The sequence below is a fragment of the Colobus angolensis genome, unplaced genomic scaffold (assembly GCF_000951035.1).
Source record: "Colobus angolensis palliatus isolate OR3802 unplaced genomic scaffold, Cang.pa_1.0 Scaffold616, whole genome shotgun sequence".
NCBI classification, from domain to species: Eukaryota; Metazoa; Chordata; class Mammalia; order Primates; family Cercopithecidae; genus Colobus; species Colobus angolensis.
This window is the reverse complement of record NW_012119777.1, coordinates 266,277-281,446: the sequence shown is the minus strand read 5'-3', so window position 1 is coordinate 281,446 and position 15,170 is coordinate 266,277. Positions and strand designations below refer to the sequence as shown.

The window sequence follows — 15,170 nt, the reverse complement described above, 5'->3', positions numbered from 1 at the left end:
TGGAAAGTAAGAAATGATGTAATGCATGTCTCAATTAATTGAATAACTGTCTTTGTTTCTTGCTTCTGTAATATGCTTCCCCCCTGCACAGATCTCCCCCCACCCCACAAAATGCTTAAAAATCAACTCTGTTCAGGGCTCAGTCCTTTGGATGTTAATCCAACTGGGCCAGTGCACCTAAATAATATCCTCCTCAACCCACTGGTCTCTCTGATTCCTTCTCAATCCCACTACAGCCAAGTCCCATAGTTTGTAGCACAGTGTTTTTCTTTCCCACTTATGAATTTATCAATGATCCCTCATAGTTTTTATACTCTCCTCATCTTCTATCTCAGATTGATAGGTTAAACCAAATCCTTTCCCAAGTGAAGAAGTCTCACAAAGAGATTTGACTCCAAATCTGTTTGGTGCTAGTCCCATAGATGACTAGGTTCAGTAAAGGAGGCTGCAGCAGACAGAGATTAACCAGAAAGACATGCACATGCTTGGGGACCCAGTGGTGTCCAATGCTGTGGTTGAGAAATGTGAAGGCAGGGATGTAGAAAACCAGGATGATGCCAATGTGGAAGCCACAGGTACTCAGAGCCCTGTGCTGGGCATCACAAGATGGAAGATGAAAGACAGCATGAAGGATAAGGCCATAGGAGATGCCAATGAGGCTAGAATCCAGTTCCATGACCAGCAGAGCCACAGTCAGCCCATAGGACAATATTGACAGTGATGTTGGCATAGGCCAGTCAGGCAATGCCCATGTGCTCACAGTAAGTGTGTGTCAAGACACAGTGACCACAGTAGGAGAATCACCTCAGCAAGAAGATAAAGGAGGAGACAATAGCCACACTACACAATATCCTAACAAGGCAAATCCTACCTATGACAGCATGATTGAGAGTGGTTGTAAATCTTAATGGGTTACAGATAGCCACATATCGATCAATGACCATGGAAAGAAGGACTGAGGACTCCAGAGCATAGATAGAATGGACACAAAACATCTGCGCCAGGCATCCACTAAAGGAAATCTCACCAGCATGGAGCCACAAAATGGCCAGCATCTTGTGCACAGTGGTAGAACCGAGAGCCAGGTCAGGAACTGAGAGAAGGCAAAGGAATGGGAACATGAGTGAATGAAGGGTATTGTTCCTGGAAATGACCAGGATAAGGGTAGCATTTCCAGCCAGTCCCGCCAGGCACATGGCACAAAAAAGGATAGAAATCCAGATAAAGGCAGCCTCCAGCCCTTGAATTCCCATCAAGATAAAAGTTTCACGTAGGCTACCACCACTGATATTGAAGGCTATCAGGATATCCATTTGATGTCAGCAGACACTGCAGCAACTACTGCAAGATAAAAAATAAACAGCACAGTCCATTATTGTAGCACCTGTTCTCTCTCTAAGGCAAAAGATGCTTCACAGGTGCCTCCATTCAAATACCCATTAAAGAATTATTCTGCTCCCATCACCTTGCTTTGACCATGACTGTGTTTGAGAATCTAACATCTTTCCAAAACGTCTTCTAGATTTTTCTTTCCTGTTTCCCTCTCCCTCTCTAGTGTCTCAGTTAGAAAAAGTGACAGAGGCCAGTGCATAATGTCATCATCCCACAGGACCAAAATCAGCAGTCACATGGAAGGGAAACCAGATGCTTTTTCTTAAAGTGGTGGACACTGCTATTTTCGGCCAGTGAAAATTCCTGGCAGTCCTGTGGGGTCTTGACAGACACTCTGATGATGCACGATGATGGCTCTCGACAAGGTATCAGCTGGCTGTCCCCTGCTTCTTCTCTAGCCCAAGGCATACTTTTCTGGGAACAGAATGCAGGGTCACCTGAGGACACTGTGGGACACAGACCTGTGGAAGCCTAGATGTGGCACTGAGCACACCTGGGTGCAGGGATCAGAAGATGTCCAGTGATGTTCTCTCATCCACATCCTGTTGGTGCCCTGCAGCCACCTGGCTCCCATAGGGATGGCAGCTGTTCTTGTCCTGGGCCAGCCTTAGGGGAATAGGGGATATGATGTCAGTGATGAGGTTATAGTTGAAAAGCAGAACTGAATGGATGAAGGGAAGGGGATCCCCTGCCTGAGATTGGATTTTTTTTTTTTTTTTTAGACAGAGTTTTTTGCTCTGTTGCCCAGGCTGGAGTGCAGTGGCACAATCTCAACTCACTGCAACCTCTGCCTCCCAGGTTCAAGTCATTCTCTTGCCTCAGCTTCCTGAATAGCTGGGATTACAGGTGCATCCCACATGACTGGCTAATTTTTGTATTTTTAGTAGAGATGGGATGTCACCATGTTGACCAGACTGGTCTCAAACTCCTGACCTCAAGTGATCCACCCACCTCAGCCTTCCAAAGTGCTGAGATTACAGGCATGAGCCACCGCACCCTGCCAGACTCTGTCTGTTATTTGCTTTAAACAGCAACAGAAACAAAATAAATGTCTTTATTTGGAAACATGCTTCACATCAGCCTGTTCCACTGTTGAAAAATCCTACTGTTTGAGTTTGATAAAGGAATACGGCTAAATGGAAAAGACACTGATCCTAAGAGCTAGCTTAGGAAATATTGATTTCAGTCACCTTCTTCCACTAAATTACCATACACTGGCCATGGCCCAGCCAAGGTCTCAAGTCCTTGTTCACATAGGAACAGAATGAAGATATGTATAATTGGTCTACCCCATCTCACTAGGGTCTGAAGGCAGCTTGTACTTCTGAGACCTCAAGGTTGAGAAATCGATGTACATGATTCTAAAAAGACATCGTCATGTTCCCCCATATCAAGGTTGAGAAATCAATCTGCCTTTTTCTAAAAAGTCATCATCATGTTCCCTTCTCAAGTTTGAGAAATCTATCTATATTGTTCTAAAAAGACATCATTTTCCCCCAAGAACTTATAAAGTTTCTCTCAGATAAAGTATTATCTCAACTCAGAGAATCAGAGCTGAGACATGAGAAATCATAAGAAACTAACAGTTTGACTCTAGGTCTGTTAGACTTAACTATTAGATTTAAGGTATTAACATACCTGAAGAGGAAACTTGTCACATAGGAGAAGACATATTTCAACTGTAAAAGCAGAAAACAGTAAGTCTCCAAAGAACTGTGTTGACCACTCCAGGCCAGAGGAGCCCTAGGGTAAAGTCATATCTCTGCAGCAATTATTTTTATGGTGGTGGATGCATCAAATTATCTTAGGTTTAAAAAATTAACTGCTGCCATATACTTAACCTTTTTTTTTCTGATTCTAGAATTTTCAATGACTAAAAAATTAGGATTTGGAAGATGCTGTTAGACATAAGTGACTTGAACATTTAGATCCCTCTGCAATTACCTTGTTCATCATATATTTATATATTTTTTTTAAATTATAATTAGTTTTAACCAGTATATCTAGGGTACAGCCAATATTTAGACTTGATACTTTGTAATTTCTGAGTTTGAAAGAACTTCCCAGCCAGGTGATATTTCATAGACTGAGCCTCATAACTGGCTGGCAGCCAGTCAGACTCAGCATAACTTATATCACACAAGGATTGCTAGCAAAACCAATTCCTCTGAAGATTCCCATTGGGTCATCCCTAGTGGAATCAGATATCCAAATTAAAATTTCTGGCTTTGTTTTAGCAACTGTATTAATGTGTGGCAGGAAATAACATTCCAGGTAACAATTATTCAGAACCACTTTTGCATGTCTCATGGTTCCAGAGATTTTTTTCCCCCGCATAGACTTCGAGGTGAACCATTTCTTTGTCTCTTCCTCTGCGGATTTTGTTGTCAGTACCTGAATGTCTCCTTCCCAAGCATCACATGATGACCTTTCCCAGTCCATTTACAAACTTGTCTCTCTTAAGGCAGGAGCTTCGTCCACATTACCCACTGAGTTCTTCAGCACAAGAACCATACTTTATCTTTCTGGAGGAGCTGACATCTTTTGAATATTTTACATTGTGTATATATTCCTTTTAGAGTTATAAAATAAAGTAACAATAATCAACTTGCCAATAAACTATTTAAGGAATACAAAAAAAGGAATCTGGACTTTCTGGAGTGAAATAATCCTGGTTTAAATCCCACTGCCATCACTTCATAACCTTCAGCAAGTCATTTTCCCTTTTTAAGACTGGGTTTCATCATGTATGAAATGATATTTCCTCAAAGATTTATTTTGAAGATTAAGGAGATTATTCCTACAAAGTATAGGTCAAGATGCTTGGCACAGAGCAGATGTCTATTAAACATTATTATTTCAATACAAAAAATCTTTGGTACATCATGTGGTCAGGTTGGTAACTGGATTGAACAGAGAACAGATAGGTCTGTCAGGGCCAACCAAAGGTTCAGGGACATTTTTAACAGCAGATGATATGGACAACTCCAAACATACTGGTGGAGAAAGTATGGTATCCAGAAAAACCTTCTGTCAGAAGGGGCATTAGCAACATAATGAAAAAGAAGTTTGCAGCTACTATCCCCCTAGAGAAACACCGATTTTGTTAACTATCCATAAACAGGAATACCTTTGTCGGAGCCCTGGAGTCCAGATAAGAGATTCTAGCACTCCAGTGGAGCAAAAACATTCAAGAGTAGATGCACTGAAGGAGTTCATCACCACTAGACCAGCCATACAAGAAACGCTAAAAAGAGTTCTTCGATTTGAAATGACAGGACTATAATTAGCAACGTGAAAATGTATAAAAGCATATAATTCACTGGTAAAGGTAAGTATAAAGTTAACATCAGAATAATGCTGTAATGGTATTGTGCAACTCACTTTTAATCTTAGTATAAAAGTTAAAGAAACAAATTTTTAAAATATCTATATTATAATTTGCTAATGGATACACAGTGTATTATGTTACAAATTATGACATTGGTAATATAAAATGTGTAGGTGAGGAGAAATAAAATGGAGAGTTTTTGTATGCAGTTTAACTTAGGTTATCAGCTTAAAATAGATTGTTATAAGATGTTTTATGCAAACTTTATGGTAATTACAAACTAAAAATCTGCAGTAGATACACAAAAGACAAAAATAAAGAGATCAATGCATAGTACTACAAAAGAAATCATCAAATCAAAAAGGAAAACAAGAAGAGAGGAAGAAACAGGAGCTACAATACAGTCAGAAAACAATTAACAAAATAATGATAGTAAGTCCTTGCCTATCAATAATCACTTTAAATTAAATGGATTACATTCTCCAATCAAAACATATAGAGTGACTGAATGGATAAAACAAGATCAAACTATATATTGCCTGAAAAAGACTCACTTTAGCTTTAAGGACATGCATAGGCTGAAAGTGAAGGGATAGAAAAGTTATTCTCCATAAAATTTGTAACTAAAATACAGTGTAGCAGGGTGGCATACTGTTTCCTGATACATTAACCTCTCCATGAACAGTCTCTGAGCAACCCACCCCTCACCAAGTCACCAGGTGCACCTGTGTGATAAGGCTGGTTCCTGCCACAAGTTCCTCTTCTTGCCTTCCCTGGTTGTGACCTAATGATATTCAAATGTACCAGTAAAATCCCTTCCTGCTTCTTGCTTGTGTAGTCCACATTGACTCTCAATGGAGGTACCTGCCCATGGGTTCACATTCTCTCCTGGCTTTCCTGCTTGATGGAGCCTGCTCCCTAGGAGTTCTTCTCATAGGGCCCCTGGCATGGCATGCCTGTGGTTCCCTCTAGAAACTGTGATAATAAATTTTTATCTCATACGCATTTCTGAGTGTGATTTCCATGCCCTGTAATGATTTTTAAAGACCCCACAAAGGGACTTACCACCTCATTTAAAACACAATTGGCAACAAAAATGGGATCATTCCAAATTCCAGTGAAATGTCCCTCAGAAATGCCCTTTCACCTTTCATGGTTTAATTGCTTATCTAGATTGGGCTCTACTGTTTTTGAGGCCTTTCTACTCTGATGACATTCTTGTGTACTGCCTTGCATGGCTTTGTATTACCTCTTCTGAATACTGCCAAGAATCCCCTTCCTAAAGAAGTGTAGCTCCTGTCCCAATCCCAATAACACACTCCAGGATACTGCATTCCAACTTAATCCCACCAAGAGGGAAGCCTCTTTTGAATTGGCCATGTGATTTGGCTGTTCTTCAGTGCACCTTCAAGTGATTATAATCTGAATATCCCCTGACACTAGGAGTGGATTTCCCCCATCATAGAGTCATGGGTGTGTATATTGCTGAATGCCAGCTGGAAAGCTGAGGGAGCCAGTGGGCTGTAGTAGACGTACATGATGCTGCCTGCCCTCAATAGCACTTGGGAGAAGAAGATAATTCACTCTCCTGACTCCAATAATCAAATGGTCCTCCCCCTGAGGATAGTCCTAGACAGCACTTCATTAGAGTCGATGCTGCTGGGACCAGTGGCACCTTCTCTGCTGCATCCTTGTAGCCATTGCTCATTGGTCCCCAACCCCAAGGGCTATCACAGATCCTATCCACAGAGGATGGTGAATCAATGAAAAAAAAAAAGAGAGAGAGAGGAAAGGAAAGAAAGGGGAAGGAACTCTTTGATCTTGTTTCCCCTGAGACACTTGAAGATGTTTCTCAGCTCATTGTAAATTACACTTAACCTGGTAAACGCATTGAGTACTATTAAATGCGATACATGCTGACATGTTAATAATCTCTTCCTTAAAGCCTGACCAACATGGTGAAACCCCATCTCTACTAAAAATACAAAAATTAGTGCAGGCCTGTAATCCCAGCTACTCCGGAGGCTGAGGCAGGAGAATCACTTGAACCTGGGAGGCAGAGGTTGCAGTGAGCTGAGATCGCTCCATTGCACTCCAGCCTGGGCGACAGAGCAAGACTCTGTCTCAAAATAAATAAATGAATTGTCAAAAAAATAAATAATTTAAAAGACAAAATTGAGTCCACTATTGCTGATGTAGACCCCCAGGCTCTCTAAGGTTGATTGGGACACTCTAGAGAGGGTGTCCACCAGAACACTTGGGACTACCAGGATCTTCTCAGGTAAGCATTCAAAGAAAACAGAGATTACAAATAAAAAACAAGTTGAGGGGTAGAGGGACTGGTATCCTGTGGTTAAGGTTGCTGCCTAGAGACTCTGGGTCTCTTCCTTTTTCGCTTATCAGTCAGAGACAGAACGTAAAGACAACTACAAGTGGCTAAACTCCTATTTTAACAATCTCTCACCACGTTTGCCTCCACCTTCAAAAGAACTCAATATACCTTTTGCAAGCTACCCATGAAGTTTCTCAGCAGCTCTGCCATCACACACAGTCTTTGCAGACAGGCTCTTAACTATACACACCTTTCTCCTGGAGCATAGGTGTGACATCACATTCATAGTGTCCTCTTCCAAGGAAATGCATTTGACATGTTTATTAATGGCATTGAACAACTAATGACTGACTACCTACTGGACTCTCCAGGAAACAGGGGCTCTTACAAACTCTTAGCGTGTGGTCTTCCACTCCCACCTGCCTATTAATAGTTTTGGGTTTTAAAAACCAACCTTCACAACATTGGCACAGCTACTGAGGTCTCCCTAAGACAGTATGGAACCAAACTTGAGCACTGTAAGATATTCCACCAGCAGAAGAGGTAGCTTCCACTGTTCTCAGTTCCTTGCCAGATACCACGGTGCTGGAGGAGGTCACCCTTCCCTAAACCCCTTAGCTATCTTTGGTGATCCTTGGGATTAACTGAGTGAACAGCAGTGGCAGTTCCTGGACTATGCCAATGGCACTGCTAACCATGACAGCTGATAGAGCTTAGTGGAATGTTTCTGCTTTCCATCCATTAGCCAGGATGTCCCTAACAAAGTACAGGACCCAAGAAACATCACACTTAGCCAATCTTAAGGCAATCGCCTTAACACTTGATGCCCTGGCCAACAAATGGTCCCATCTTCATATGTATTATAAATTACCGGGCCATTACCTACAAATTGTCTTCTTCAAGGTAAAAAAAAAATCAACATATTAGAATCTCTTGCTCACAAATATACCCAAAATGTAAGTCAAAACAATATTAGTTTTAGTATATCTCCTCATATACCACGGTGACAATACAAGGCCTTGCCAAAACCCTCATTCCCTTCAGAGTTACAGACATTACTAACTATAACCAAGATACACCCTTTACTTCTTAAGATACACCATGCATGCTGGGTCCTTGGGAGAGGCATTCAATAGAACTTTCATGTTCCTGACACGTCCCAGGTAACCGATTTAATAGACAGACATAATGATCTCTTGAAAAATCTCCTTTTTAAATTCCAGTCTAAATAATAAGCCTCTAAATGAGCTTCCGTTTTGCCGTAGGCCTTATCCTATCTTTATAAATTTTCAATCTTGCCCCCATTCAATAAGGGCTGGAAGCCAGATGAAGGGCATGTACTCTCGTGGGATGCATTAATCATAGATTATCCCACAGGTCAGAGAGCTATCATTCCGACATGCGACACATTTGAACATAAAACATTCCAAGAAAGTACACGGCTGCAAAGGCAGGGACTGAACTTCTAGAATGAAGTTCAAGTTGACAGGGAAATTAGGGGCTGACAGGGCACAAAGTTCAACTGCTTGACCTTCTGACCTAGGTTTTCTTAAAAGATGTGTATGAAAAATTGGCCCCAGTGCCTCCCTATCCTGTTTTAATGTGGAGATATGACAGTACAGCCATTCAAAATAGGATTTACATTGTTAAACTCAAGTCTTTGGTTACTCTTTGACCTATTTCTGTGAATAAATCTATTTCTGTGAATTTACTTTATGAGAATAGGATTAATAAATTTGGATCAGCTCTGGGCCCCACTCTTGCTTCTGTCTGCACAGTCGACCTGGATGATATCATTCATGGCTTTCAGTAACACTCACACATGCTTAGGAGCAGCAAGTCTACATCTCTGGATTAGACAAATAATCCAGTATTTTTTATATTCCTCTGAACATGCCCAGAACTTGTCATCTCCACTTGAAGTCTAACAGGGACCTCAAATAACAGGGTCAAAACAGTATTTTTTATATTCCTCTGAAAACCCTCTTCCTCCAGTTATTCTCCTTCTTAAAGACCATTATCCTCTTAACTGCACAAGTCAAAAGCCTACTGTCCCATGTTAATTCTATCAGCAAGCCCTTTCTACCAAGCCTTACAAATATGTCCTGAATCTACCACCCTATCAGTACTATTATGACACAAGTCTAAACAATCTCTTCCCTGGGCTTCTGCAGATCCCAGTACTAGCTTGTCAGCTTCCACTCTTACCCTCACCATCAACTGCCAACTTAACAGCCAAGGGAAATGAGTTCATTTCACTATCTTAATTAAATTCCCATCTGTGACTAGGACTACTGTGGTCCTGATGATACAGTAATGAGAACATGGAATATGTAATCTACTCTGCCAAGAATTGCCTTTTATTTTGGCAAATAGGCTCTGGAGTGCTGATGTGATCCCTGTCTAGCCTAGTGGTATAAGAGACCGTGAGCTCACAATCCTGGCCCCTTGACCTGCTAGACCATTTTGCAAAGGACACATTGACCAAATTATGTGCACCCTTGTGAGAATCATGGAAGTGATGAGGATCTATGTCCACCTACTCATCTGTGTATTTAATTTCACATATCTTTTGCCCTACTTCTTTGCTCTTGCAGTAGTAAACCCAACTGAAAGCTACTTGAGCCAGTTCTAAATCACTATGCTCACTAGTATCTATCTCAGACCATAGTGCCATATGTGTTCTGAAGTATGTAAGTAAAAGGGTTAACAAAACTCCTCTGTTGCATGAGAATCTGATTTTCAGTCAAACTTACTGGCTCTGTTTCCCCGAAAAGCAGACAACTGTAAAATACCAATTATATTGTTAGTGTGAAAACTGTCATTACCAAAATGGAATCATTCATGTCAAAATCAAACTAAAATGGAGCCAGAAAGTCCATTTAGTTTGGGACCTTCATAAAAGGAGAGTCCTTATGTATATATGCCTGATAACAAGAACTGTCACAAGGGACTCTGCCAAAACCACACCTTGCAATTAAGCCACTTCGACAAGGACATCTTTCCAGTAATAGGCAGTCCTAACTGTGGCCTTGCAAGTAGCTCTATTAAACCACAACCCTGTAGTCATGTCACTTCTATGAAGACCCACTCCTAGCTGTGGTCAGTGCACATGTCACCACCTGTGGGAAGCCCCTATGACCAATTAACTTTTGTTTCAAAACAACCTTCATATAGTTCCTTTTGCCTTTGAACATTTTCCCTTGCCTCCACCTCCCTGAATATGCCTATGATCTGTCATAGCATGCATATTCCAGGTTATAGTCCTGTTTATTCCTGAATAAACTAATTTATTTGGCAAGCTTGTCTCTCTGCTATTATTTAGGTTGACACTAGGCAGCATTGTCTGTGATAGAAATGACCTTTGATTGGCAAACTTATCTGAATGGGAAGAAGTTGTAATGAATCATAAATACCTGTTGGAGATTCCATGCTTTGGGCAGCCCTGAGTCTGGGGAAATTGTAATACGGCATTTCTTGCAGAGTCTAGAACACAGGTGTATGGAGGGCTGAAAAGCATATTAGCTACTATGGGGCATGAGGGCATAACCTGCAGCATCTCTTTGACTTGCCTGATACAGATTTTGACCCGGGAGAAGATGACTTCTGGGTGGCTATACTAACCTATGCCTGGTCTACAATAAGAACTCCCACCAAATGAGGAATGCCTGATTCTGCCCTACTGGTGATTTTTGCTTTGTTTTCTGTGTGCTTTGAGTAGATTCGGGCTAAATGTGGTGTATGATAGTCTTAAAAGCTTATTTAACTACATCAAATAAAATCCTGATGGGAGTAGCAAAAGTTACCTTCTTATTATACTTAGGATAAAATCCAAATTCCTTGACTAGCTGTAAAGCCTCACATAGTTGGACTCCTACCTGTTTCCTTGACTTCCTCTTGCTGATAATTTTCCTCTTGTCTAAGAAGCTTGACCACACTGGCTTCCCATCTCCTTCTAGAACACACCAAGTGCCCAACTTACCCTTAAGGCTGCCACAGTAGCTGTTCCCTAAGACTTTATAACAAGATTGTCCCTTTTAGTTATTCATATCACTTTCTCACTAATTCACTATCCTATCACTATATTTTGATTATATGCATAGAATTTACCGTTATATGATATTTTCTCCTTTGCTTATTAATTTCTCCCTGTTGTTTTTTATTATTATACTTTAAGTTCTAGGGTACATATGCATAACATGCGAGTTTGTTACATAGGTATACATGTTCCATATTGGTTTGCTGCACCCATCAATTCATCATTTACATTAGGTATTTCTCCTACTGCTATCCCTACCCCAGACCCCCCCAACCCCTGACAGGCCTGGTGTGTGACATTCCCCGCCATGTCCACGTGTTCTCATTGTTCAGCTCCCACCTACGAGTAAATTTCTCCCTTTCTTTAATCTTGCACATTTAATCTCATCAGAAAGCTTTGTAAATTCTATCTCCAAAATATGTTCTCAGTTGTCCACTTCTTGTCATACACACATGTCAAGAACCCTATTCTAAGCCAATACTATCTCTCACTTGAATGACTACAGGGGTCTTCAGATTGGCTCTGCTTCTCCACTTGTCACCCTCTCATTCATTCTCTGTGCAAGACAAGAACGAATGTCTCTGCATGGGTGAGAAAGTTTCATGACCTTGCACTCACCTGTCTTTCCCATGTCACCCTGAAGCACTCTCCCTCTCGTTCTCTGTAGTCCAGACACACTGGCCTTCTTTAATTTTTCCATGAATGTATTGAGTTCTAGTCAAAATCAGGATTCTCTTTTATCCTTTCTCCTTTGCATGAGACATTTTTCCCCTAGCTCTTTGAATGTCTGACTTCCTCTTACCCTTCAAATCTCTATATAAATACTTCCTCCAGAGAGATTCTGACTATCCTTCTAAAAATATATCCCTCCTCCTGCCATATACACTAGCAAAATACCTTATTTCCTGCATGAAATTTGTTATAATTATAAATCAATAATCATTTATGTAATAGAAGATGATATAGGATAAGAGTGAAGAGTGTGGTCTCTAGAAAGACTGGTTCAAATTCCAACTTCAGCTCAACCATTCACTTGCTATGTAATCTTGGACTAGACACTTTACCTTCTTATGCCTTAGTTTACTTACCTGTAAAAATAGGTTTAATTATAAAGCCTACTTTACAGGGTTTTTGTAAGAATTAAACAACTATTTGCAAAGGCTATAGAACAGTGCCTCGTTTTCTGTAAGATCTCTGTAAGAGTTAACTGAAATCTGTCATTGCCACTATATTTTAAACTCCTTACGGTAGGAAACATAATGTTGTTTACCATTGTATTCCTAGCACCAAACATCGTTTCTTATATGTAATGTTCAGGAAATATTTATTGAACTGTGAGTGTCAAAGGGCAATTAATAACTTGGAAAACTTGATGATATATCAAGGTAGGTTATGAAATCATGTACCGTACAATCATGGTTGTATTAAAAGATATAAAAGGACAAACATCCTGGTATTGGTAGTGCTGTCTGAGTAGTGTTTTCTTATATTCTTATTTTACCTATCTTATATACAACTTACATACATACAAATTATTAGAAGAGTAGAGGTTTTGCAACTATTTATCAAAGATGCATACATTCGATTGCATGAATATCTATTAAAAAAAGATCTGGCGGGGGGCAGTGGCTCACACCTGTAATCCCAGCACTTTGGGAGGCCAAGGCGGGCAGATCACAAGGTCAGGAGATTGAGATCATCCTGGCTAACATGGTGAAACCCCGTCTCTACTAAAAATACAAAAAATTAGCTGGGCGTGGTGGTGGGCACCTGTAGTCCCAGCTTCTAGGGTGGCTGAGGCAGGAGAATGGCGTGAACCTGGGAGGCGGAGCTTGCAGTGAGCCAAGATCGCGTCACTGCACTCCAGCCTGGGTGACAGAGCGAGACTCTGTCTCAAAAAAAAAAAAAAAAAAAAAAGATCTGAAGTAATAATACAGTAATTGGTAATAGCACAGTTTCATCACAGTCTAATTCACTCAGAAAATATAATGAAAAAAACTATCATTCAAAATAACAATCAGAAAATGTCACGTGTAAATAAACCCAAATGTGTGAAACTTATTTGAAGAAACTACACTTTTTTTTTTTACAAAGAAATAAAGTTTAATAAATAGAAACATTTCCTATTTTAAAAGGAAAGACTGCCTATTGCAAATTTCTCAACATTGCTCCAATTTATAAGTATAATGGAAAGCCAATCAAAATCTCATTTGGCCTTTTCTGAAATTTGACATCTGCTATAAAGTGTACTTGGAAAAATAGACAAAATTAGCCAATGGTATTTTGCAACGCCAGGCATTATTCTTTTTGTCATTCAATATTTCGAAGTTAAAATAATTGAGGAAGTGTAGTATTAGATGAAATAAAAAGCAAAGAAACAAATAAAAACATCTACACATATATAGGCTATGGTAATGATGACATTTCAATCTAGTGTAGACATTCGCAGGACTCAGGGGGTAAAAATTTCAATATCACAAATTCTGCCCTGCTCTACTTTTTTAGGGGTAAGGATTGAAGCATAAATTAAATTAACTTGATTTATTGCAGTGATTAAGAGTACAGGCACTGAAATTAGACTGTCTAATCTTGGCTGTAATATGAAGTGCTTTATAACTTTAAGGGATGTATGTCCCCTCTTCATTTGCCTCAGCTGCCCTCATCCATAAAATAGGGATACTACTAATATCTGCGCTAAAGGACTATTGTGTGGAATCAGATGTAAAAAGCTTGGAACAGAGCCTAACATATAGTAAAGCTTCAATAAGTGTTAGCTATTATTAATATTAAATAAAAACAAGTAATGAAATCCTAAAACATATCGAAAAAATATGGGGATGTGTTTATGATGAAGATATTAGTTTTTTTTTTAAAAAAAAAAAAGGAAATAACACTGATGCTTAAAAGCACTTTTTTTTGTTTGGATACCTTTCTCCTTAACTGCTGTCTACTTTCCTGGCTAATTGTTATCCAAATCAGTTCTCAGTACTGCAGACTTTACCATGGTTTGTTTTTCTGCTTTCTAGCAAATCTCTTGGTCTGAAGAAAGAGTACAATTTCTTTGGAAAGGGCCAGGCAGTAGGCCCAGCATGACCAAAACTCTGTGACTATCTTCTCTTCTCCACCTGTATAACCCCCTTGGCCTGTCCTTCCACAACCCGGATTTGATCTTGGGCGATGGTTGATAGAGAGTAAGAATAGGGACAGCAGATGGGAAGTCCTAGGAGGCCTGCTCTTTCAGCAACATCAGCCTGCAGGGACCTCCTCCCCCTAAAATTCTCATAGCTTTTATTTTCCAAAGCACAAGCTCTGGTCCTGTGACATCTTTAATTTGATTTGTATCCATCCAGTGCCCCTAATCACTTTCTCATTTGTTTGCTCACTTAGTCACTCATTGTTTAACACTCATTCAATCATTGATTGCACACTTTCCATGTACCAGGCCCAACCTTAGCTGCTAGGTAGAAGGCAGTGACCCTCCCTGCCCCAGAAGCCTCCTTCTCCTGGATTCACTACCCTGGAGCCAGGCATGAGGCTGATGAGTTTACTCTTTGATGAAGCTAGAACAAGGAGTCCAAGCACCCAGTCAATTATGAAGGGCTCTAAGAGGTTATGGCAAGAGAATCATCCACTAAATGAACATTCTTCTCCTTAGCTAAGACTTTTAGACCCAGTTCACCTGCTGTCTTCCTTGATGAGCAGGGCTTAACTTCAAATGAGCCTCAGGCTTTCTTTGCCCCAGATGGAAGGCAGATAAAAACAGTAACATTGGCCGGGCGCGGTGGCTCACGCCTGTAATCCCAGCACTTTGGGAGGCCGAAGCGGGCAGATCAGGAGATCAGATCGAGACCATCCTGGCGAATACAGTGAAACCCCGTCTCTACTAAAAATACAAAAAAATTAGCCGGGCGTGGTGGCGGGCACCTGTAGTCCCAGCTTCTAGGGAAGCTGAGGCAGGAGAATGGCTTGAACCCGGGAGGCTGAGCTGAGATCGCTCCATTGCACTCCAGCCTGGGCGACAGAGCAAGACTCTGTCTCAAAATAAATAAATGAATTGTCAAAAAAATAAATAATTT

General features: G+C 40.5%; 1 protein-coding gene across 1 annotated transcript in view; it reads right to left on the bottom strand.

Annotated features, from left to right (window-relative positions):
* LOC105527310 (hemoglobin subunit gamma) overlaps window positions 1-15,170 on the bottom strand; it is a 118,506-nt gene that overhangs the window by 102,615 nt on the left and 721 nt on the right. The window lies entirely within an intron of this gene.